Consider the following 23,430-nt stretch of genomic DNA (forward strand, 5'->3'; position numbering starts at 1 on the left):
CCCACGGGGGACCACCTGATTCCCCTGCGTCTACCCCGGCGCTTAGAAGGGTGCTCGGCACACAGTGAGCGCTGAACAGATACCAACATTATTATTATTGTCACTTAATTAATGGTGGTATTGGCTGAGTGCTTACTACGGGCAAAGCACTGTTCCAAGTGCTGGGGGAAACAAAGTGATCAGGTTGGCCCACGTGGGGCTCACGGTCTTCGTCCCCGTTTTCCAGATGAGGTAACTGAGGCACAGAGGAGTTAAGTGACTCGCCCAAAGTCCCGCAGCTGACAGGTGGTGGAGCTGGGATTCGAACCCAGGACCTCTGACTCCCAAGCCCGGGCTCTTGCCCCCGAGCCACGCTGCTTCCCAAAACGATGGCCTTTGTTAAGCGCTCACTGTGCGTAAGGCACCGTTCTAAGCGCCGGAGCCGACACAAGGTGATCGGGTTGGCCCACCTGGGGCTCGCAGTCTTCATCCCCACTTTACAGATGAGGGAACTGAGAAGCGAAGTGACTTGCCCCAGGTCCCACAGCTGACAGGCGGCCGGGTCGGGATTTGAACCCGCGACCCCTGACTCCCAAGCCCGGGCTCCTTCCCCCGAGCCGCGCTGCTTCTCTCAGTTAAGCGGCTTGCCCAAGGTCACGGAGCAAGCAGCTGACAGAGTTGGGAATAGAACCCAGGTCCTCTGACTCCCGGCCCCGTGCTTTTTTCCCCTAGGTGAAGCTGCTTCCACCGAGGGGAAGCAGCGCGGCTCAGCGGGAGGAGCCCGGGCTCGCGAGTCAGAGGTCACGGGTTCGACCGCCGCCTCTGCCGCTTGGCAGCTGCGTGACCGTGGGCGAGTCGCTTCACTCCTCTGGGCCTCAGTTCCCTCCTCTGGAAAATGGGGATGAAGACCGGGAGCCTCACGCGGGACCGACCCGACGGCCCCGTATCTCCCCCAGCGCTCAGGACGGTGCTCTGCGCGTAGTAAGCGCTTAACGGATACCGACACTATTATTATTCTCCCCTGCCCCTTGTTTATAGAGATATATCTAGATATACGATGGGGATGTTGGTATCCGTTAAGCGCTTCCTATGTGCCGAGCACCGTTCTGAGCGCCGGGGTAGACACGGGGGAGTCGGCTTGTCCCACGTGGGGCTCACGGTCTTCATCCCCGTTTTCCAGACGAGGTCACTGAGGCGCGGAGAAGCGAAGCGACTCGCCCACGGTCACCCAGCTGACGAGTGGCAGAGCCGGGATCGGAACCCGTGACCTCTGGCTCCAAAGCCCGGGCCCTTTCCACTGAGCCACCCAGCTTTACATATCCTCCTCTGATCTGTAAATTCCTCGTGGGCCGGGATCGTGTCTTCCTACGCTACTGTACTGTACTCTCCCAAGCACTCGGTACAGTCCTCTGAGGACAATAAGCGCTCAGTCAATGCCATCGATTGATCCTTTGTCTAAAAGTCCCTTCTGCGTCCAAGAGCCATTCCCCTCCCCATTAGATTCCTCGAGGGGGGCTTCCTTCAGTTGCACTTTCTTAAGCGCTTAGTACACTTGCCGTTGCCATTCATCGCCATCGTTCCCGTCCGCCCGTCTCCCCCGATCGGACCGTGAGCCCGTCAGAGGGCGGGGACCGTCTCTATCTGTTGCCGACTCGTCCCTTCCAAGCGCTTAGTACGGCGCTCTGCGCGTAGTAAGCGCTCCGTAAATACTATCGGATGAGTGAATGAATGAATACAGTCCTCTGCGCTCAATGGGCGCTCCACCGATAGCCCCGATCGATTCCACGTTTGATCGAGGAAGCCGAGAATAGAGGGCTGGACATCCGCCCTCAGGTGTGGGGAGAGAGCGCGTGCCGATTAAAACCCGGGCCCCCGAGATAAAAATAGGATGCCACGTTCCTCTTTCCGCAACGCTCCCGAGCCCGCTCCTGGCTCAGCGGCGATTTTCCCGGGCGGCCGTTTCGCATCTAGACCGTTGGGATCCGTCCCCCGGTTCGCCAACCAGCCAGCCGAGACTTCCGGTCTCAAGGTTTTCCGAAGCCACCCCTCCTTTAAACGTTGAACGGCGATCGGGTTTGACGGCTTCGGTCTCCCGAAAACACAAGGGGCAACGGTGCTGTTTTTACACCGGCCTCGCGCTCTCCTCCTGCCGCAGAAAGCGCCGCGCTCCCGAGGACTCGGCGTCTTCGTCGCACGTCGGACCTTTGACCTGTTCTGTATCTGGGATCTCGGGCATCCTTAACCGCGGGTCTGCTCGACGGGCCTCGACGAGGTTGCCGTCTGAAGCGGGGAGATCTGCAACCTTTCCCTTGGTCTCCCCGAGTTGTTAAAGACAAGAAAGAAGAGGATGAGAATTCAGAAGAAGAGGGACTCCTGGCTTTGATTGTGCGGGAGGGAGCCGGAGGTCTCTGAAAAATGAAACCTCTTGTTTAGGAGGGAAAAGCCCCGAATGGAAGGTGACCTGGATTTTGACGAGAGTTTTCACTGAAGACCGTTTCTCACAAGGTCCTAAGCAGGTAGCGGCCAATGCTAGTTTAATCGTTTCCTCCTCGGAAAGGCGTTTCCCGCAGAGCCATCATCCGACTGTTAGAAACGAAACGATTATTCAGCCGACCTTGGCTCCGTTCGGATGACGGGACGGGGATCCGTGATTACGATTGGTTCTTCCCTCTGCATATGCTAATGACGATTAGGCCACTTGTTAAGCACTTACTTTGTACCGAGCACTGTTGTGAGCGCTGCGACCGACTCAGATTAATCAGGTTGGACGCGGTCCCTGTCCCACGTGGGGCTCACGCCCTTACCCCCGTTTTACGGACGAGGTGACCGAGGCCCAGAGGAGCGAAGCGACGTGGCCGGAGTCACACAGCGGACGTGTGGCGGGGCCGGGATTAGAACCCAGGTCCCGCTGACTTCCAGGCCCGGGCTTTATCCACTAAGCCATAACGCACGGTTATTCCGTGGGATCTCGAAAGGGATATCTGGTGGGCGATCTCCCATACGGCCGCTTCATCCGACACGACTGCTTTCCATCTCGATGCATTTCAAAGAACTTATAATGACAACTGTGGTATTTGTTAAGCGCCTGGTATGTGCTGAGCGCTGTTCTGAGCGCTGGGGGAGGTGCAGGGTCATCGGGTCGGCCCAGGTGAGGCGCACGGTCTTCATCCCCATTTGACAGATGCGGTAACTGAGGCACCGAGCGGTGAAGTGACTCGCCCAAGGTCACATAGCTGACAACCAGAGAGGCAGCGTGGCTCGGCGGGAAGAGCCCGGGCTTGGGAGTCAGAGGTCACGGGTGCGAATCCCTGCTCCGCCGCCCGTCAGCTGTGTGACCGTGGGCGAGTCACTTCACGTCTCTGGGCCCCGGTCACCTCATCCGTAAAATGGGGATGGAGACCGTGAGCCTCACGTGGGACGACCCGGTGACCCCGTATCTCCCCCAGAGCGTAGGACGGTGCTCTGCGCATAGTAAGCGCTCGACGAATACCAACATTATCATTAAGTGGCGGAGCCGGGATCCGAACCCGCGACCTCTGACTCCCGAGCCCGGGCTCTTTCCACTGAGCCGCGCTGCTTCTCTGGCAGGGAGAGAAGTGCAATCAAATAAATGGAAGCAGTAATCTCGTCTTGTCTGCTGCGTGATCTTGGGAAAGTCACTGCACGTCCCTGTGCCGCAGTTTCTTCATCTGCAAGATAGGGATTAAGACTGTGAGCCCCGTGTGGGACGGGGACCGCGGCCAACCCGGTTAGCTTGTGTCTACCCCAGCTCTTAATACGTGCTCGGCACCTAGTGGGCGCTTAAATTCCATTCAAAAAGTAGAAAGGGTAATAATAATCATAATAATCATAATAATAGTAGCGGGATCAGTGATAGAAATCGTTTGCGCTGGCATTTGCGACCATTTCTCACCCCTCCCTCAGCCCCAAGCACTTAGGTGCCAAATTAAAATGTATTTTTTTTTTATATTAACGTCCGCCTTCCCCTCTAGCTCCTTGTGGGCAGGGAACCTGTCTACCAACTCTGCCATACCGTCGTCTCCCGAGTGCTCAGTACGGTGCTCCGCACCCAATAAGCACCCCATGAGCGTGTGATTGATCGATCGGGATCGGGACGGAGAAGCGGCGCGGCTCAGCGGAAAGAGCCCGTGCTGGGGAGGCAGAGGTCCTGGGTTCGAATCCCGGCTCTGCCGCTTGCCAGCTGTGCGGCTTTGGGCAAGTCGCTTCACTTCTCTGTGCCTCGGTTACCTCCTCTGGAAAACGGGCATTAAGACTCTGAGCCCCACGTGGGACAACCCGATCACCCCGGATCCTCCCCAGCGCTTAGAAACAGTGCTTTGCACATAGTGAGCGCTTAACGGATGCCATCATTGTTATGATGATTACCGATAGTAGTGATGCAGTAATAGAAGTACTCTATTATTTTTAATTCGCTTCTAATTTCCCCACTCCTCAAGAACCTCCAGTGGTTGCCCGTTCGTCTCTGCATCAAAAGAAACTCCTTACCTGCGGCTTTAGAGCGGTCAGTCACCTCGTCCCCGTCTCTTTTACTCCGTTCCTTACGTTGCTCACTTCACCAGGGAAGCGGCGTGGCGTAGTGGAAGGAGCCCGGGCCCGGGAGCCGCAAGGTCACGGGTTCTAATCCGCCTCCACCACCGGCCTGCCGCGTGACCTCGGGCGAGGCGCTTCACCTCCCTGGGCCTCGTCTGTAAAAGGGGCAGCGGGACCGCGTGCCCCACGTGGGACAGGGACCGTGTCCGACCCAATCTGCTTGGATCCACCCCAGTGCTTAGTACAGTGCCTGGCGCATACTAAGCGCCTAACGAATACCATAGTCGTCATTATTATTCGCCGATTCCTATCGCGACCCAGCATATTCACTTCACTCTTCTGGTGTCGACCTACTCACCGTACCTCAATCTCGTCTATCTCGCCACCGTCCCCTCACCCCCCATCTTGCCTCTGGCCCGGAACTCCCTCCCCGCTTCACATCCGACAGACGGTATCCGATAGACGATAGATGTCAGACCACTCTCCCCACCTCCCGCTTCTCACTCTAGGCTTCGAGGCCGTCCGTCCCCTCGCCCCCTCCTACCTGTCCTCCCTCCTCTCTTTCCGCCGGCCACCCCGCCCGCTCCGCTCCCCCGCCGCCCGCCCCCTCGCCGTCCCCCGGTCTCGCCCGGCCCGCCGTCGAGCCCCGGGCCGCGCCCTCCCGCGGTCCCGGGCCGCCCTCCCTCCTCGCCTCCGCCGGACCGATTCTCTTCCCCTCTTCGAAACCCTACGTAAAGCTCGCCTCTTCCGAGAGGCCTTCCCGCTCCGAGCTCCCCTCCTCCCTCCGCTCCCTCTACCCCCCCTTCACCTCTCCGCAGCTAAACCCTCCTCTCCCCCCATCTCCCTCCGCTCCTCCCCCTCTCCCGTCCCCTCCCCTCGGCACCGCGCTCGGCCGCTCGACCGTATGTATCTTCATCACCCTATCTATCTTGTTAACGAGATGTCCGTCGCCCCGATTCTATTTAGTCGCCACTGTTCTAACGAGACGTTCGTCCCCTCGATTCTATCCATCGCCATCGTTCCCGTCCGTCCGTCTCCCCCGATCGGACCGTGAGCCCGTCAGAGGTTAGGGCGGGGACCGGCTCTATCTGTTACCCATTTGTCCGTTCCGAGCGCTTAGTCCGGTGCTCTGCACCTAGTAAGCGCTCGATAGATACTATCGAATGAATGAACCTTCCAAATCCAAAATCTCCTCTCCTCTAAGAGACCCGACTAAGTCCTCTTTTCCTTTCCTCCCGCTCCCTTCTGCATCTCCCAGATTCGTACCCTTTATTCACTCCCCACCCCCAACCCCAGCGCACTCACGTCCGCGTCGGTTATTTATTTTAATGTCCGTCTCCCCCACTGGACCGTCGTCCGTCACCCGCGGCGGCTTGTGACCGTTCACTTACCAGAGGGGAGGGGAAGAGAGGGAACCAGAAACCCGGAAGGAAGGGTGTCTCTCCTTAATCCCGCTCACTGCTTTTCCGTGGCTCAGTGGAAAGAGCGTGGGCTTTGGCGTCAGGGCTCATGAGTTCGAATCCCAGCTCTGCCACTTGTCGGCCGTGTGACTGTGGGCGAGTCACTTCACTTCTCCGTGCCTCAGTTCCCTCATCTGTCAAATGGGGATTAAGACCGTGAGCCCCACGTGGGACGACCTGATTCCCCTATGGCTACCCCAGCGCTTAGAACGGTGCTCGGCACATAGTGAGCGCTTAACAAGTACCGACATTATTATTACTATTTTCCACGCTGAGCCGGCCGCGCGACCGGCCGCCCATCCAGGCCAAAGAGCCCGACCCTGGGAATGGGGAGACCTGGGTCCCGGGCCTAGCTCTGCCTGCTGGGGCCGTGCCAACGGTGGGGACGATTTGTGGTTCGGCCCTTGCGGTGCCTGGTGCTTTTTTTTTTGTTTGTTTTTGGCTCCTCTCAAAACAGAGCTGCCCCTTTCTGGATTGCGGTGGGCCGGGTTGGTCTGTTACTGCGAAGAGAGAGAGACAGAAAGAGAGAGAGAGAGAGAGAAATTGTCTTCATACTTCACTCTGCTGCCTAGATCATTTTTCTAGAAAAACATTCAGTCCGGATCTCCCCATTCCCCCAAAACTTCCATGAGTTGCCCGTCCATCTCCCCGTCGGACAGAAACTCTCCCCAGATTTAAGGCGCACGGTCCTCCTGACGTTACCTCACGCATCTCTTACTACAACCCGACCCGAACACTGGGCTCCTCTAAAGCCAACCCGCTCCCTGTGCCTCCATCTCATCTTTGATAAGAACAATGACGATGGTATTTGCTAAGCGCTTACTATGGGCAAAGGACTGTTCTAAGCGCTGGAGGGGGGTACGAGGTGATCGGGTTGCCCCACGTGGGGCTCACAGTCTTAATGCCCCTCTTCCAGTTGAGGTAACTGAGGCACAGAGAGGTGAAGGGGCTTGCCCGAGGTCACACAGCAGACAAGCGGTGGAGCAGGAATTAGAACTCACGTCCGCTGTCTCTATCGGTTGCTGAATTGGACTTCCCAAGTGCTCTGCACACAGTAAGCGCTCAGTAAATTGGGATGAAGGAATATCCGTTTCCCCTTCTAGACTGTGAGCTCCCGCCGACAGGGATTGTGACTCCCAACTGTACCCCACTGTCCTCTCCCAGTGGCTTAGTCCCGTGCCCTGCACTGAATAAGCACCCGATAAATATCACTGATTGATAAAGTGAGATACACCGGAGACAGAGACACACAGATGGAGACAGAGACCGAAAGAGACAGGCAGCCGAGAGGCTGAGAGAGATCAGTGGGTCAGTGGTGTTCATTGGCCCTTGCCACGTGCGGAGCCCTATACTAAGTGCTTACTGTGTGCAGAGCACTGTACTGAGCTCTGGGGAGAGTCCAGTAATAATGATGATGTTGCTATTTGTTAGGCGCTTACTAAGTGCAGACCACCGTTCTAAGCGCTGGGGTAGATACAGGGCAATCGGCTTGTCCCACGTGAGGCTCACGGTCTTCATCCCCCTTTTACAGATGAGGGAACTGAGGCAGGGGGAAGGGAAGCGAAGCCCACGGTCACCCCGCTGCCAAGCGGCAGAGGCGGGATTCGAACCCCTGGCCTCCGACTCCCAAGCCGGTACAACAGAGTCGGTGGACGCGGACGCCGCCCGCAGGGAGCTCACCGTCTCGGGACACCCGGAGAGCAAGGGGCAGAGAGAGAGCAAGAGTGAGAACTTGAGAGAGAGCTCCTTTTACCTCGTATCTCCCCCAGCGCCTAGAACAGCGCTTGGCACGTAGTAAGTGCTTAAATGCCAGTGTCATTATTATTATTCTCTAACCGATGAACTCTCTTGGGTGGTAGAGGGCGAGGCGGGGAGGAAGACACAGTGAAACGGAAGCAGCCGGAGATTTGAAGGGGGGAGAATCCAGAGAAAGGACCAAAGGGGCTGCAGTTCTCTCCGGCAGATCTTTGGAAGAAACGGACCCCCCCACATCGTGGGTGGAGCCCGGGCCTAGGATTCAGGAGGACCTGGGTTCTAATCCCGGCTCTGCCACCTGGCCGCCGTGGGGCCTTGGGCAAACCGCTTCCCTTCTCTGGCCCTCGGTTACCTCAGCTGGAAAATGGCGATTCAGACGGCGAGCCCCATGTGGGACGGGGACTACGTCCACCCCGATTAGTGAGCGCCAACGAAGACCGTCGTTAGTATTATTATTATTGTTGTATTCATTCGTTCGGTCCTATTTATGGAGCGCTTACTGCGTGCAGGACACTGTACTGAGCCCTTGGAAGGGCCAATGGGGCAGCAAATCGAGGCGATCCCCACCCAACAACGGACCCCGGCGCTTGGTACGGCGCCTGGTACGTAGTCGGTGCTTAACGAATACCACGGTCAGTCATCATCGATATCGTCACGGGGATTTCCACTGACCCTCCCTGGCCGAGTCAACCAGATCCCGTTGGCTACGGCCGCGATTCCTGCGAGAGCGAGGGGCAGCGAGGGGGGCCCCCCGGTTCTGTTTAGTCTAGGTACCGACCCCATCGCAACGGGGATTCTAAATGCCATCCCTCCTCTTGGACGTGTTTATTCACTCGTCGACTAAGGAGGAAACGGCCATCCATCTTCTCATTTTTCAGACCCGTCTCAAGATCGGCGGCCTTCCCGACCGTTCGACGGGGGAGGGTGTTACGCGTGCGTGGGCGTTGGGGGGGGGGGGGGGGCGAGGACGGGGGAGGGAGCGCGCGCCCGGAGAATCCGCGAACGCGGCCCATCTCGGTCGTGCCGATGACACGGGAAACGACAGAGTTCCTCTCCTCGTTGTCCCCAGGTTAGGAGGAAAACAGCACCGTCTTTGGAATGCATTTATTTCGGCAATCGCTAGCCCCGGCTCGGGAGAATCCCGTCCGGCCTCCACGAAGAGATCTCCATCCCTCGGAAACGGTTGGAACGAACGCTCAGGTGACCGTTGTGGCAGTGGAGAGGGCGGTGTTTAAATCCTCCCCGAGAGTCCGACCGCTCGTATTTGAGCCCTTACTGTGGGCAGAGCGCTGTACTGAACGCTTGGGAGGGTGCAGTATAACAGAGCCGGTAGACACGATCCCTGCCCCAGACGAGCCGGGGGCACATCCCAGACAATAATAATAATGACGTTGGTATCTGTTAAGCGCTTACTACGTGCAGAGCACCGTTCTAGGCGCTGGGGGAGATTCAGGGTCATCAGGTCGTCTCACGGGAGGCTCGCGGTCTTAATCCCCATTTTTCCAGATGAGGTCACCGAGGCCCAGAGAAGCGAAGCGACTCGCCCACGGTCACGCGGCTGACGAGTGGCAGAGCCGGGATTCGAACCCATGACCTCCGACTCCCAAGCCCGGGCTCTTGCCGCTGAGCCACGATGGTCGGATCGGACGCGGTCCCTGTCCCACACGGGGCTCGCATTTTATGGAGAAGGAAGCCGAGGCCCAGAGAGGTGAAGCGACTACATCTACATCTCCGCCCCCGTCCTCTCCCCCTCCCTTCGGGCTCGCGTCTCCTCCCGCCTCCGGGACGTCTCCGCCCGGATGTCGGCCCGCCACCTGAAACTCGACGCGAGCGAGACCGAGCTCCTCGTCTTCCCTCCCGAGCCCGGTCCCCTCCCGGACTTCCCCGTCGCCGTGGACGGCACGACCGTCCCTCCCGTCTCTCGGGCCCGCGACCTCGGCGTCGTCCTCGACCCGTCTCTCTCGTTCGCCCCGCGCGTCCTATCCGTCCCCGAGACCCGCCGGTCTCACCTTTACGATATCGCCGAGATCCGCCCTCTCCTCTCCACCCGGACGGCTCCCTTACCGCCACGGGCTCTCGTCATATCCCGGCTGGACTACCGTGTCGGCCTGCTCTCCGATCCCCCCTCCTCCTCTCTCGCCCCGCTCCGGTCTATCCTTCACTCCGCCGCCCGGCTCGTCTTCCCGCGGAAACGATCCGGGCACGTCACTCCCCTTCTTAAACACCTCCGGCGGTCGCCCGTCGACCTGCGCTCCAAACAGAAACTCTCCACTCTAGGCTTGGAGGCTCTCCGTCACCTCGCCCCCTCCTACCTCTCCTCCCTCCTCTCTTTCCGCCGGCCACCCCGCCCGCTCCGCTCCCCCGCCGCCCGCCCCCTCGCCGTCCCCCGGTCTCGCCCGGCCCGCCGTCGACCCCCGGGCCGCGTCCTCCCGCGGTCCCGGGCCGCCCTCCCTCCTCGCCTCCGCCGGACCGGTTCTCTTCCCCTCTCCGGAACCCTACTTAAGGCCCGCCTCCTCCGAGAGGCCTTCCCGGACCGAGCTCCCCTCCTCCCTCCGCTCCCTCTACCGCCCCCCCTTCGCCTCTCCGCGGCTTAACCCTCTTCTCCCCCCATCTCCCTCCGCTCCTCCCCCGCTCCCTCCCCACCCCCTCGGCACCGCGCCCGTCCGCTCGACCGTAGATATCTTCATCGCCCTATCTATTCTGTTAACGAGACGTCCGTCGCCTCGATTCTATTTAGTCGCCACTGTTCTCACGAGCCGTCCTTCCCCTCGACTCTATCCGTCGCCGTCGTCCCCGTCCGTCCGTCTCCCCCGATCGGACCGTGCGCCCGTCGGACGGCGGGGACTGTATCTGTTGTCGACTCGTCCGTTCCGAGCGCTCGGTACGGTGCTCTGCACGTAGTAAGCGCTCAATAAAAACTATTGAATGAATGAATGAGTGACTTGCCTGAGGTCACCCAGAAGATCGGAGGCGGAGGTCTATTTTTCTTCAATAGTATTTGTTAACCAGTCACGACGTCCCAGGCACGGTTCTCCGTGCTGGGGGAGATTCGAGCTGATCAGTTTGGACACAGTCCCTGTCCCGCACGGGGCGGTGGAAAGAGCCCGGGCTTGAGAGACAGAGGTCGTGGGTTCTAATCGCGGCTCCGCCACTGGTCGGCTGTGTGCCTTTGGGCAAGTCACCTAACTTCTCTGGGCCTCGGTTACCTCATCTGGAAAATGGGAATGAAGACCCGTGAGCCCCGTGTTGTGGGACAACCCGATGACCTTTTCATTCAATAGTATTTATTGAGCCCTTACTATGTGCAGGGCACCGTACTAAGCGCTTGGAACGGACAAGGCGGCAACGGATAGAGACGGTCCCTGCCCTTTGACGGGCTTACATTCTAACGGTCACCCAGCTGACAAGGGGCAGAGCTGGGATTCGAACCCACGACCTCTGACTCCCCAGCCCGGGCTCTTTCCGCTGAGCCACGCTTGTATCAACCCCGGCGCTCAGAACAGCCCCGGGCACCTAGTGAGCGCTGAACCAACACCGTTATTATGAGAGGCAGGGCAGAGCGGCCCAGTGGAAGGCGCACGGGTTTGGAAGTCGGAGGTCCTGGGTTCCGATCCCGACTCCGCCACTCGTATCTCCCCCGCCCCCCGGCGCTTAGAACGGGTGCTCGGCACATAGTTAGCGCTTAGCAAATGCCACCGTCATCATCGTTAATCCCCACCGAAAGATGAGATGACCAAAGTGACACAGCAGACAAGTGGTAGAGCCAGGATCAGAACCCGGGTCCTTTGACTCCCGGGCCCCGGGCTCTATCCACCGGGCGGCACTGCCTCTAATTCTCCACCACAGTCCGGCCCCCGGTTTAAGGGCCGGGCTCTGGCTTATATATCTTCATCTCAACCGTATATATCTTCATCTCAACTGTATATATCTTCACCGTCCTATTTATTTTGTTTATCTTGTTTAATGAGATGCCTATCACCCCGATTCTATTCATTTGCCATTGTTTTTATGAGACGTCCTTCCCCTCGACTCTATTTATCGCCACTGTTCTCGTCTGCCCGTCTCTCCCGATTGGACCGTGAGCCCCGCCGGGGGGCAGGGACTGTATCTGTCGCCGATTTGTCCATTCCGAGCGCTTAGTACGGTGCTCCGCACATAGTAAGCGCTCGATAAATGCTATCGCATGAATGGCTCGCAACGGGATTTGGATCTTTCGCACCTGGTTCGGGGGATCCTTGCCTAGTAATGTCTCCCATTCGCTTAACCGGGTTTATAAAAAAGGAGGCCTTGGGGAGGAGAATTCTTCCTGGCAATTCATCTGCTGTGGAGGAAACAGAGAGAGGGAGAATGCGCATCGCCTTTGATCCGTAACAATGAGGGCCGGGGGATTAAGTGTCTGGGAGAGAGGCAGGCAGCTCTGGGAGAAACAGATCGGTTACATTCAAAAACGCATCCGATTCACGTAGGAAGCAGCGCGGCTCAGTGGAAAGGGCCCGGGCTTCGGAGTCGGAGGTCACGAGTTCGACTCCCGGCTCTGCCGCTCGTCAGCCGCGTGACTGTGGACGAGTCACTTCTCTGGGCCTCCGTGACCTCATCTGGAAAATGGGGATTAAGACCGTGAGCCCCACGTGGGACCACCCGATTCCCCCGCGTCTACCCCGGCGCTTAGAACGGTGCTCGGCACGTAGTGAGCGCTTAACGGATACCGACGTTATTATCATTATTATTATTAGACACCGCCTAGGCGAGTGTTTGGGAAGCCGCTCTTCTGGTCCCACTGTGAAACCGAAGTAGAAGCCGGGTCATCGCTAAGTCACCCCCTCCGAGAAGCCGCGGGGCCCAGCAGAAATAATGACGATGATAATGTTGGTATTTGTTAAGCGCTTACTATGTGCAGAGCACTGTTCTAAGCGCCGGGGTATACAAGGGAGTCAGCTTGTCCCGCGTGAGGCTCACAGTCTTCGTCCCCATTTTACAGATGAGGGAACTGAGGCACAGGGAAGTGAAGTGACTTGCCCACGGCCACGCAGCTGCCGAGTGGCAGAGCCGGGATTCGAACCCATGACCTCTGGCTCCCAAGCCCGGGCTCTTTCCACTGAGCCACGCTGCTTCTCTAGAACCCGGGCCCGGGAGTCAGAGGCCCTGGATGGATCCCAATCCCGGCTCGGCCGCTCGTCTGCTGCGTCACCCCGGGCGAGTCACTTCGCGTCTCCGGGCCTCAGTCTCCTCATCCCTCGAACGGGGATTCGATTTCATTCATTCAGTCGTATTTACTGAGCGCTCACTGTGTGCGGAGACTTCTGCTCTGCCCCCCTCCTCCCCGACTTGGACCGGGAGCCCTGTGCGGGACAGGGACTGTGTCCGACCTGATTGGCTCCCATCTACTCCGGCGCTTAGTATAGCGTCTGGCACATGGTGAGCGCCAGACACCACGTTAATCATTATTATTCCAGGACCGGGTGGTGTCCTGAGAAGGAAGGCTCCATTAGGCAGAGGAGAGAAAAATACGATGTTCTCTCTCCTCTGTGCTCTTCACCGGTGGGAGGGAAGCAGGGAGAGATGACGCCCCCCCACCCCCGCGCCCTCCACCCCCCCGAGGAATTTCCTGCTCCATCTAAAACACATCTCCAGCCATCACCCACGCTATCTCCTGCTGCCAGTTGAGCTGGCTCCACCGGAGCCCCTTCCCCGAGATCCGATCCCGTCAAGATTTAACCTCAAGGGGGAAAAAAAAAAGCCAAAGTCAGGAACGTATTTGGATTCTAAACCCCGGCCCTGCCCGAGATCGGCCCTCGGGTGCCAGATCGACTGCTATTTTAATGAAATCTTCAAGTTCCGTGGCAGGAAGGGGGTATTTATTTGATGCATCTGGCCGGATCTTCGTGTCGAAAGCATTTGGTGTAAAACGAGAAAACGTGAAGTTCTAAGAACTACATCCAGTTTTTTTCACAGAGAACGACAGCCCGATAAGAAGGAAGCAAAACAAATGGTCTCTCCTGTGGAAATTTACAAAATCCTGGGACTTTTTCTCCCAACTGAGTTTTGAAATCCCACTGCCGCTCTCGGGCCTCGCCTCCCCCACATCCACCCTTCGATCTCGCAGTGGATCGGTCGATCCATCGTATTTATTGAGCGCTTTCCACGGCCAGAGAACTGCACCGATCTCACGGGAAAGTACAACGCGACGGCGCTGGCGGACGTGATCGCTAACCACAGGGAGCTTACGGACTAGAGCGGGGAGGGTGACGGGAACATAGATCCCAGCTGGGGGAAATGGCGGGGTGGAAGGATTTGGACATCAGTGCTATGGGGCCGGGGGTGGGGTGAGTAGCAGAGTGTCTAAGGGGTGTGTAGGCGATGCAGAAGCGTGGGAGAATAGGGTGAGGGAATGAGAGACTGATTAATCAATCGGCGGTATTTACTGAGCGCTTACCCGACTCTGCCGCTTGGCAGCTGTGTGACTGCGGGCGAGTCACTTCACTTCTCTGTGCCTCAGTTCCCTCCTCTGTAAAATGGGGATCAACTGTGAGCCTCACGTGGGACCACCTGATTACCCTGTATCTACCCCAGCGCTCAGAACAGCGCTCGGCACATAGCCGGCGCTTAACCAATACCGACGTTATTATCATTACTGCGGGCAGAGGACGTCACTAAGCACTTGGGAGAGGACGATATAACAGAGGACAATATCGCTTCCTGTTCACTCTGTGGCTCTGACCTCCCTCCACCCCCCCTCAGCTTTGCCTCACCCCCACAGTCTGCTTCCTCGGCTCCTGAGGAACGATAATGATGACGATGTTATTCGTTAAGCGCTTACTACGTGCCAAGCAGCGCTCTAAGCGCCGGGGGAGATACAAGGTAATAGGGTTGTCCCAGGCGGGGCTCCCAGTCTCGATCCCCATTTTACAGATGAGGGAACAGAGGCACAGAGAAGTGAAGTGGCTTGCCCAAGGTCACACAGCAGACAAGTGGCAGAGCCGGGATTAGAACCGGTCTCCTCGACTCCCAAGCCCGGGCTCTTTCCACCGACCCACGTGAATAGTCACTCATTCACGTGCGGAGCACTGAACTAAGCGCTCGGAACGTACAGTTCGGCAACAGAGAGAGACGATCCCCGCCCGGTGACGGGCTCACAGTCTAAAGGGGGGAGACGGACAGCAGGACGAAAGAGAACAAAACGAAAGCAGTAGCCTGGCGTCGATATCATCAAGATAAACAGAATCATAGATATATACACGTCATTAACAAAATAAATAGAGTGATAAATAGCATACGCAGATACGCGCAGTGCCGTGGGGAGGGGAAGGGGGAAGAACAGAGGGCGGGAGAAGGGGGAAAGGGGAGGACGAACAGAGGGAAAGGGGAGGCTCGGTCTGGGAGGGCCTCTTGGAGGAGGTGAGCTCTCGGTAGAGTCTTGAAGAGGGGAAGAGAGTTTGGCAGATGTGAGGAGGGAGGGCGTTCCGGATCAGTGGTAGGACGTGCGCCGGGGGTCGACGGCGGGACGGGTGTGAACGGGGGACCGCGAGGAGGTGGGCGGCAGAGGAGCGGAGTGGACGGGGTGGGCAGTAGAAGGAGAAAAGGGTGGTGGAGTAGGAGGGGGCAAGGGGATGGACAGCTTTGAAGCCAAGAGCGAGGACGACGGGCAACCGCTGGAGGTTTTTGAGGTGGGGAGTGACCGGCCCGTCCGGCCCGTTCACCCCCGGCGGTACGGTAGAACCCGACGCCGGAAGATAAGGAGTTCTTTTTGGACGCGTTAAGCTTGTGGTGATCGTAGGACATCCAAGTAGGGGTGTCTTTAAGAAAGTAATTGGTGAGGGGGCATCAGGTGTTTGAGGGCCTCTGGGGATTCCGAGAAAAGGTTACAGCCCCGACGGAGTCGGTGTGAGCTGTGGGTCTGGAAGTCACTGTGGTATTCCCGACCGGCCGCGCCAGGTTTGAAGTGGCGCAGCCATTTTAGTTGCCGTGGCGCGGGTCCCGTGACGTGGGCTTGAGGCCGGCCTCACCGTCGCCATCTTGAGGCGACCCGCAACACCGCTCACTCCGCGACGGCTTCTTCCCCTCCGCCTTCAAACACGCCCACGTCTCCCCCATCCTAAAAAAAACCCCGCTCTCGACCCCACTTCCCCTTCCGGTTATCGCCCTATCTCCCTCCTACCCTTCCTTTCCAAGCTCCTAGAACGAGTCGTCTACACTCGCTGCTTAGAATTACTTAACCCCCATCCTCTCCCGGACCCCCTCCGATCCGGCTTCCGTCCCCTCCGCTCTACCGCGACTGCCCTCTCCGAGGTCCCCCGTGACCTCCTTCTCGCCAAATCCAATGGCTCCTACTCCATCCCGATCCTCCTCGACCTCTCGGCTGCCCTTGACGCCGTCGACCGTCCCCTCCTCCTCCCCGCCTCATCTCACCTCGGCTTCACGGACTCCGCCCCCTCCCGGTTCTCCTCCCGTCTCTCCGGCCGGTCGTTCTCGGCCTCCTTCGCCGGCTCCTCCTCCCCGTCCCGTCCCCTAACCGTCGGGGTTCCTCGAGGGTCAGTTCTCGGCCCTCTTACGTTCTCCGTCTACACTCGTTCCCTCGGCGCACTCATCCGCTCTCACGGCTTCGACTATCATCTCTACGCGGGTGACACGCGGATCTGCCTCTCCGCCCCCGTCCTCTCCCCCTCCCTTCGGGCTCGCGTCTCCTCCCGCCTCCGGGACGTCTCCGCCCGGATGTCGGCCCGCCACCTGAACCTCGACGCGTCCGAGACCGAGCTCCTCGGCTTCCCTCCCGAGCCCCGTCCCCTCCCTGACCTCCCCGTCGCCGTGGACGGCACGACCGTCCCTCCCGTCTCTCGGGCCCGCGACCTCGGCGTCGTCCTCGACCCGGCTCTCTCGTTCGCCCCGCGCGTCCGATCCGTCACCGAGACCCGCCGCTCTCACCTTTACGATATCGCCGAGGTCCGTCCTCTCTTCTCCACCCGGACGGCTATCTTATCGGTACGGGCTCTCGTGATATCCCGGCTGGATTATTGTGTCAGCCTTCTCTCCGATCTCCCTTCCTCCTCTCTCTCCCCGCTCCGGTCGATTCTTCGTTCCGTTGCCCGGCTCATCTTCCCGCAGAAACGCTCCGGGCACGTCACTCCCCTTCTTAAAAACCTCCGGCGGTTGCCTGTCAAGCTCCGCACGAAACAAAACCTTCTCACTTTAGGCTTCGAGGCCGTCCATCCCCTCGCCCCCTCCTACCTCTCCTCCCTTCTCTCTTTCCACCGCCCACCCCGCCCGCTCCGCTCCCCCGCCGCCCGCCTCCTCACCGGCGACCCCCGGGCCGCGTCCTCCCGCGGTCCCGGAACGCCCTCCCTCCTCCCCTCCGCCAAACTGACTCTCTTCCCCTCTTCAAAGCCCTACTGAGAGCTCACCTCCTCCGGGAGGCCTTCCCGCACTGAGCTCCCCTTTTCCCTCTGCTCCCTCTCTAGAAGCAGCGCGGCTCGGTGGAAAGAGCCGGGGCTTGGGAGTCAGAGGTCATGGGTTCGAATGCCGCCTCTGCCGTCCGGCAGCTGGGTGTGACCGTGGGCGAGTCACTTCGCTTCTCTGGGCCTCAGTTCCCTCATCTGGAAAATGGGAATTAAGACCGTGAGCCTCACGTGGGACGACCCGATGATCCTGTATCTACCCCAGCGCGTAGAACGGTGCTCTGCACAAAGTAAGCGCTTAACATCATTATTCCCCTCAGCTAAGCTCCCTTTCCCCCCCCTTTCCCTCTGCTCCCCCTCCCCTTCCCCTCCCCTCAGCACTGTGCTCGTCCGCTCGTTTGTATATATTTTTATTACCGTATTCATTTTGTTAATGAGATGTACTTCACCTTGATTCTATTTATTGCTATCGTTTTAATGAGATGTACATCTCCTTGATTCCATTTATTGCCATTCTTGTCCGTCCGTCTCCCCCGATCAGACCGTGAGCCCGTCAGTGGGCGGGGACCGTCTCTATCCGTTGCCGATCTGTCCGTTCCGAGCGCTTAGTACGGTGCTCTGCACCTAGTAAGCGCTCAATAAATACTACTGAATGAATGAACAGAGACAATCCCTGCCCCCAACTGGCTCACAGTCTAGAAAAGGGGGAGACAGGCCTTGTTTGATGCCTGCATCCAAACAAGTAAACGGGCATAATAGCAGCAATATAAACAAATTGAATTATGTTTATATACACATCATTGATATAAATAGAATTACACATATGCACATATATACACAAGTGCTGTGGGGCGGCGAGAGGGGCAGAGCGAAGGGAGCGAGTCGGGGTGATGGGGAGGGCAGGGGGAGCAGAGGAAAAGGGGGGCTTAATCTGGGAAGGCCTACTGGAGGAGATGAGGCTTCAGTAGCAGCGAAGCAGCGTGGCTCGGTGGAAAGAGCCCGGGCTTGGGAGTCGGAGGTCACGGGTTCGAATCCCCGCTCTGCCGCCCGTCAGCTGGGTGACCGTGGGCGAGTCACTTCGCTTCTCCGGGCCTCAGTTCCCTCATCTGTAAAATGGGGATGAAGACCGGGAGCCTCACGTGGGACGACCCGATGACCCGGTATCTCCCCCAGCGCTCAGAACAACGCTCTGCACATAGTAAGCGCTTAAATATCGACATTATTATTATTATTATTATTACAAGACGACCAAAGCGGTAGACGCTTGCCCGGCCCACGATGAGCTTCCAGTCTAGAGAGGGAGGCGCAGGAATTATCCGCACAATGAATTACCTGTTTGAGGAGAGCCAACTACTTTTTTTGCGTTGATCCCTTGAGCTCGGGCATCTCAGCCTGCCTACTCTCTTGTACTCTCTGAGGTGCTCAGTACAGTGCCCTGCCCACCGAAGACTGTAAGCTCCTGATGCCTATTTACTTGTTTTGACATCTTTCTCCCCTTCTAGACTGGGAGCCGGTTGGGAGCAGGGATCGTCTCTATTTGTTGCCGAATTGTACCTCCCAAGCCCTTCAGCGTGGCTCAGTGGAAAGAGCACGGGCTTTGGAGTCAGAGGTCATGGGTTCGAATCCCGGCTCTGCCACTTGTCAGCTGTGTGACCGTGGGCGAGTCACTTCCCTTCTCTGTGCCTCAGTTCCCTCATCTGGAAAATGGGGATCAAGACCGTGAGCCCCGCGTGGGACGACCCGATTCCCCCGTGTCTACCCCGGCGCTTAGAACGGTGCTCTGCACGTAGTAAGCGCTTAACAGATACCAACATTATTATTATTAGTAGTACAGAACAATATAACAGTTAGTAGACACATTCTCTGGGCACAAATGAGCTTAAAGTTCGGAGGGGAAGACAAATACTAATAAAATTACAGATATGTAGCTCTTAGTGTGGGGCTCTGCATATGGTGAGTGTTCAATAAATACTACTGACTGATTGATTGTGTGACATGATGGCCATATTTGCGTGCGTCAGGACATTTTTTTTTTGTAATAGTAGTTGAAATAATATTTGTAGAGCACTTACTATGTGCAGAGCTCTCTACTAAGTGCTGGGAAAGAATACACAGGCGGGAATTTGACCCAGACCTCGTCCTTCAGGGTGCGCAGAATCAATCGATCCATCAATTCTATTTATTGAGTGCTCGCCGAATGCAGAACACTGTACTAATCGCTTTAGGAATGGAAAAAAATAACGGAGTTGGTAGATACGTTCCCTTCCTACAAGAAGCACGAGCAAGGACAGAGCCGGGCCTGGGAGTCAGAAGGACCTGGGTTCTAATCCCGGCTCTGCCGCTGGTCTGGGGCGTGACCCCGGGCGAGTCACTTCACTTCTCTGTGCCTCAGTTACCTCATCCGTAAAATAGGAATTAAGACTGTGAGCGCCACGTGGGACAGGGACTCTGTCCAAACTGATTTGCTTGTATCTACCCCAGCGCTTCGTAACAGTGCCTGGCACATAGTAAGCACTTAACAAATAGCGTAAAGACAGTAATAATAATAATAATGATGATGATGGCGGCGTTGGTTACGCGCTTACTATGTGCAAAGCACTGTTCTAAGCGCTGGGGGGATACAAGGCGATCAGGTGGCCCCACGTGAGGCTCACAGTCCCGCTCCCCATTTTACAGATGAGGTAACTGAGGCTCAGAGAAGTGAAGTGACGTGCCCACAGTCACACAGCTGACAAGCTGCGGAGCCGGGATTCGAACCCACGACCTCTGACTCCCAAGCCCGGGCTTTTTCCGCTGAGCCACGCTGCTTCGCTAGGAGCTTACAGTCTAGAGAGAAAGGAGCTTACAGTCGACATATTCATTATTCAGAATCTAAAAATACAAAGGGTGAGGGGGGCTGGTGACGGACACCTAAAGGGGAGAAAATAAACATTTCTTGGAGGGGAGGAAAAACATTTTTTCCTCAAATCTACATAGGGCATAGAAATATTAAGTGCGTGGTGGCTTGGTGCAGTTAGTCCAGCCTCCCATCATGTCCCAGAACCTTGCCATCAGCACACTTACATGGTTGAGAGGCTGCAAATCTGCACAAAATCCATGACCCTACCCCTGGGAAAGAGCTGTCAATCAGGGGGACTAGGAAGCCAATCAGGAGGCGCGAAGCTGGAAGCAGCCCGATGGTGCAAAACCTTAACATCTCAGGCTTTCGAGCCCTAATAATAATAATGTTGGTATTTGTTAAGCGCTTACTATGTGCAGAGCACTGTTCCAGGTGCTGGGGTAGATACAGGGTCATCAGGTCGTCCCACGTGAGGCTCACGGTTAATCCCCATTTTGCAGATGAGGGAACTGAGGCACACAGAAGTTAAGTGACTCGCCCACAGTCACACAGCTGACAAGCGGCGGAGCCGGGATTCGAACCCATGTCCCCTGACCCCCAAGCCCGGGCTCTATCCATTGAGCCACGCTGCTTCCCTATCAACCTGACCAGGGCAGTGAAACATTCCCGTATCTTCTTGAGGAATAATAATAATTATGTTCATTATTATTATAATTATAACAAATACCACAATTAGTTAAGCACTTAACTCTGTGCCAGGCACTGTACTAAGCACTGGGGCGAATACAAGGAAATCGGGTTAGACACAGTCTCTCTCCCACCGGAGGCTCACAGTTTTAATCCCCATCTTATGGATGAGGTAACTGAGGCACACAGAAGTGAAGTGAATCGCCCAAGGTCATGCGGCAGACACGTGGCGGAGCCGGGACTAGAACCCATGACCTCCTGCCTCCCGGCCCGGGCTCTGGCCACTAGGATTCTAGATTTTCCAGACAGCAGGAAAATATCGTGTTCTCATCCTAACGATGTCATAGAATAGCTTGTGATCTCGTTGCAGCTGCAGAAAAATAAGTTACAAATGCACACCGGGGGGCTAATTCATTCTACCCTAAAGGGAAAATTGAGGCCGTACCGAATTTAAAGCACGCCCTAATAAGACCTGAAATGTCTTGAATAACCGAACGGCTTTATCTGGAGGGCACAGCTGCTTCTTCATTTGAATATTGGTTCCTGCCGTTTTTTAGACCTTTGGAAAGCAGTGGTGCCTAGCGAGTACACCCTATAAATCGGTCGTATCTGTCGTGCTCTTACTCTGCGCAAAATACTGGTCTCGGTGCCGAGGGAGAGTTCGATACGATAGTTGGTATATATGATTCTTATCCTCGAAGAGCTGACGATCTGGGTGCGGCGGTGGCGGGGGAGACAGATGCTAAAATAGATTACACATTTACTTTAATTTTATTTTAATGGGCAGCAACAGAATATTCATTCAATAGTCTTTATCGAGCGCTTCCTATGTGCAGAGCACTGTACTAAGCGCTTGGAATGGACAATTCGGCAACAGATAGAGACAAGCCCCGCCCATTGATGGGCTTACCGTCGGATCTGATCCCCATTTGATGGAGGCCCAGAGAGGTGGAGTGACTTGTCCAAGGTCACACGGCTAGAACTCAGGCTCTGTCCACTTGGCCTCTCTGCCCATTCGTTCTACCGTATTTATCGAGCGCTTACTATGTGCGGAGTCTAGCCATCCCTTCGCCTGCTTTACAAAACTCTCCCCAAGAACGAGCTGAGAGAGAAAACGGCTCCTTCATCTGGTCGGTGGAAGCCGTGAGGGTCTAAAGAGCTCTTTGGCCTATGGTTTCTGCCGCCGATCCCTTCATGCAGCGCGAGCGCTCGAACTTCTGGAAATCAACAGATGGGCACAAACGCGGTCCCGTTCCCGAGTGAGTTTTCTTCCTCGACGGGAGAGAGAGATCCCATTCTCGGTCCTCTGGTCATTTGGCTACTCCTTACCACATCCAACACCGGGAGACTTTCAGTACAGTCAACGGGCTCCCCGTGCAGTAAGCCGGGTTGGGGGTGTTCAGGTGGAGGACCGAGTCATTAAGACAGATGCAGATAAATAGAAGCCAAAGAATGGTGTTCTTAATTGCCCCCGTGTCAGAAGAAAGTGACCCGTCGAACCTGCTGGACTAGGTAGGAAGGTCTGAGTAACGCAGACGGAAAGGAGAAGCAGCATGGCCTGTCGCTAAGAGCACGGTCTTGGGAGTCAGAGGACGTGCGTTCTTGATCCCGGCTCTGCCACTTGGTTGCTATGTGACCCTGGATAAGTCACTTCACTTCTCTGTGCCTCTGTTACCTCATCTGCAAAATGGGGATGAAGACCGTGAGCCCCACGTGAGACAACTGATTACCTTGTATCCACCTCAACGCTTAGAACGGTGTTTGGCCCATAGGAAGCGCTTAAAACATACTGTTGTTATTATTATTATTCCTCCTGACCGCACGCCTAAACCCAATGAGAGAGCTCTTCGTCTTCCCGAGACCCAGACCTCGGAGACGACCCGAGTCACTTTCTGGGTGGGGGTGGGTCCCGTCACCCCAAAAGGCACCTCTTTCCCGGAAGGCCCGGGAAGCGGCTCGGGTCGGGTAGATCGTGAGCCCCCTGTGGAGCAGGACGGATGCCTGGTCTGGCAAACTCGGATCTCCCCCAGCGTTTAGTCCACATTAAGTACTTACCACCTGTCCTGAATCAGGGCGGTACTGGATCAACGGCCCGAAGCCATGGGTCAAATGGAGTTGGTTGAAGTCGCCGTTGGCAGGAAGCCACTTGAAACGGTTTCTCTTCGCCCTTCCCTCTCCACCCCGCCTCCTCCCTCTCCCCTTCCTCCCCCTACTTACCCCCCACTTCCCACTTCCCACTTCCCCCCCCACCTGTCTCCTCCCCCACTTCCCTCGCCCGCTACCCCCATCTCTCCACCCTCCATCCAACCCCAGATCCGGCCGGGAGGGAAGGACGCGACCAAGGAAGATCAGTTTGTTTTCTTTATTTTTCCAACGGGAAACCGTAAATACAACAGGCGAAAAGGCCAAACTGCTTCATCGCTGATGGTTCTTTGGCAGGCCTTTTGCCGTTCCGGGACGAAATCCACTAGTTCTTCTTTTTCTTGCCCTTTGGCTTCTTAACAGCAACGCGGTGAGTCGTGGTCCTTTTCACTTTTCTGGTGATTTTCGATTTCGGCTTATCTGCGGGTAAGAAAGTGTCCGTGTTATTATTTCGGTCCCCGCCCTGCCGGCCCGCCTCGATCCCTCCCCGTCCCCGTACGGGAACCCCGGGGGCTCCGGAAGGAAAGCTTACCATTCTTGGGCTTAGGTCTGTTCTTTTTTTTGATGGTTGGGTGGACGGACCTCACAGCTTCTCCACGGCGATTCTTATTCTTCAGTTCCTCCTACT

The 23,430-nt window shown here is 56.8% G+C and overlaps 1 long non-coding RNA gene across 1 annotated transcript; it reads right to left on the reverse strand.

Moving 5' to 3' along the window:
* Positions 1–23,007: 23,007 nt before the first annotated feature.
* Positions 23,008–23,430, reverse strand: LOC114808801. The gene is made up of 2 exons (XR_003756571.1): positions 23,335–23,430; positions 23,008–23,222 (listed from the first exon to the last, which is right to left on the reverse strand). It is a non-coding gene; the product is annotated as an uncharacterized LOC114808801 (long non-coding RNA).

Source organism: Ornithorhynchus anatinus, unplaced genomic scaffold (assembly GCF_004115215.2).
Source record: "Ornithorhynchus anatinus isolate Pmale09 unplaced genomic scaffold, mOrnAna1.pri.v4 scaffold_226_arrow_ctg1, whole genome shotgun sequence".
NCBI classification, from domain to species: domain Eukaryota; kingdom Metazoa; phylum Chordata; class Mammalia; order Monotremata; family Ornithorhynchidae; genus Ornithorhynchus; species Ornithorhynchus anatinus.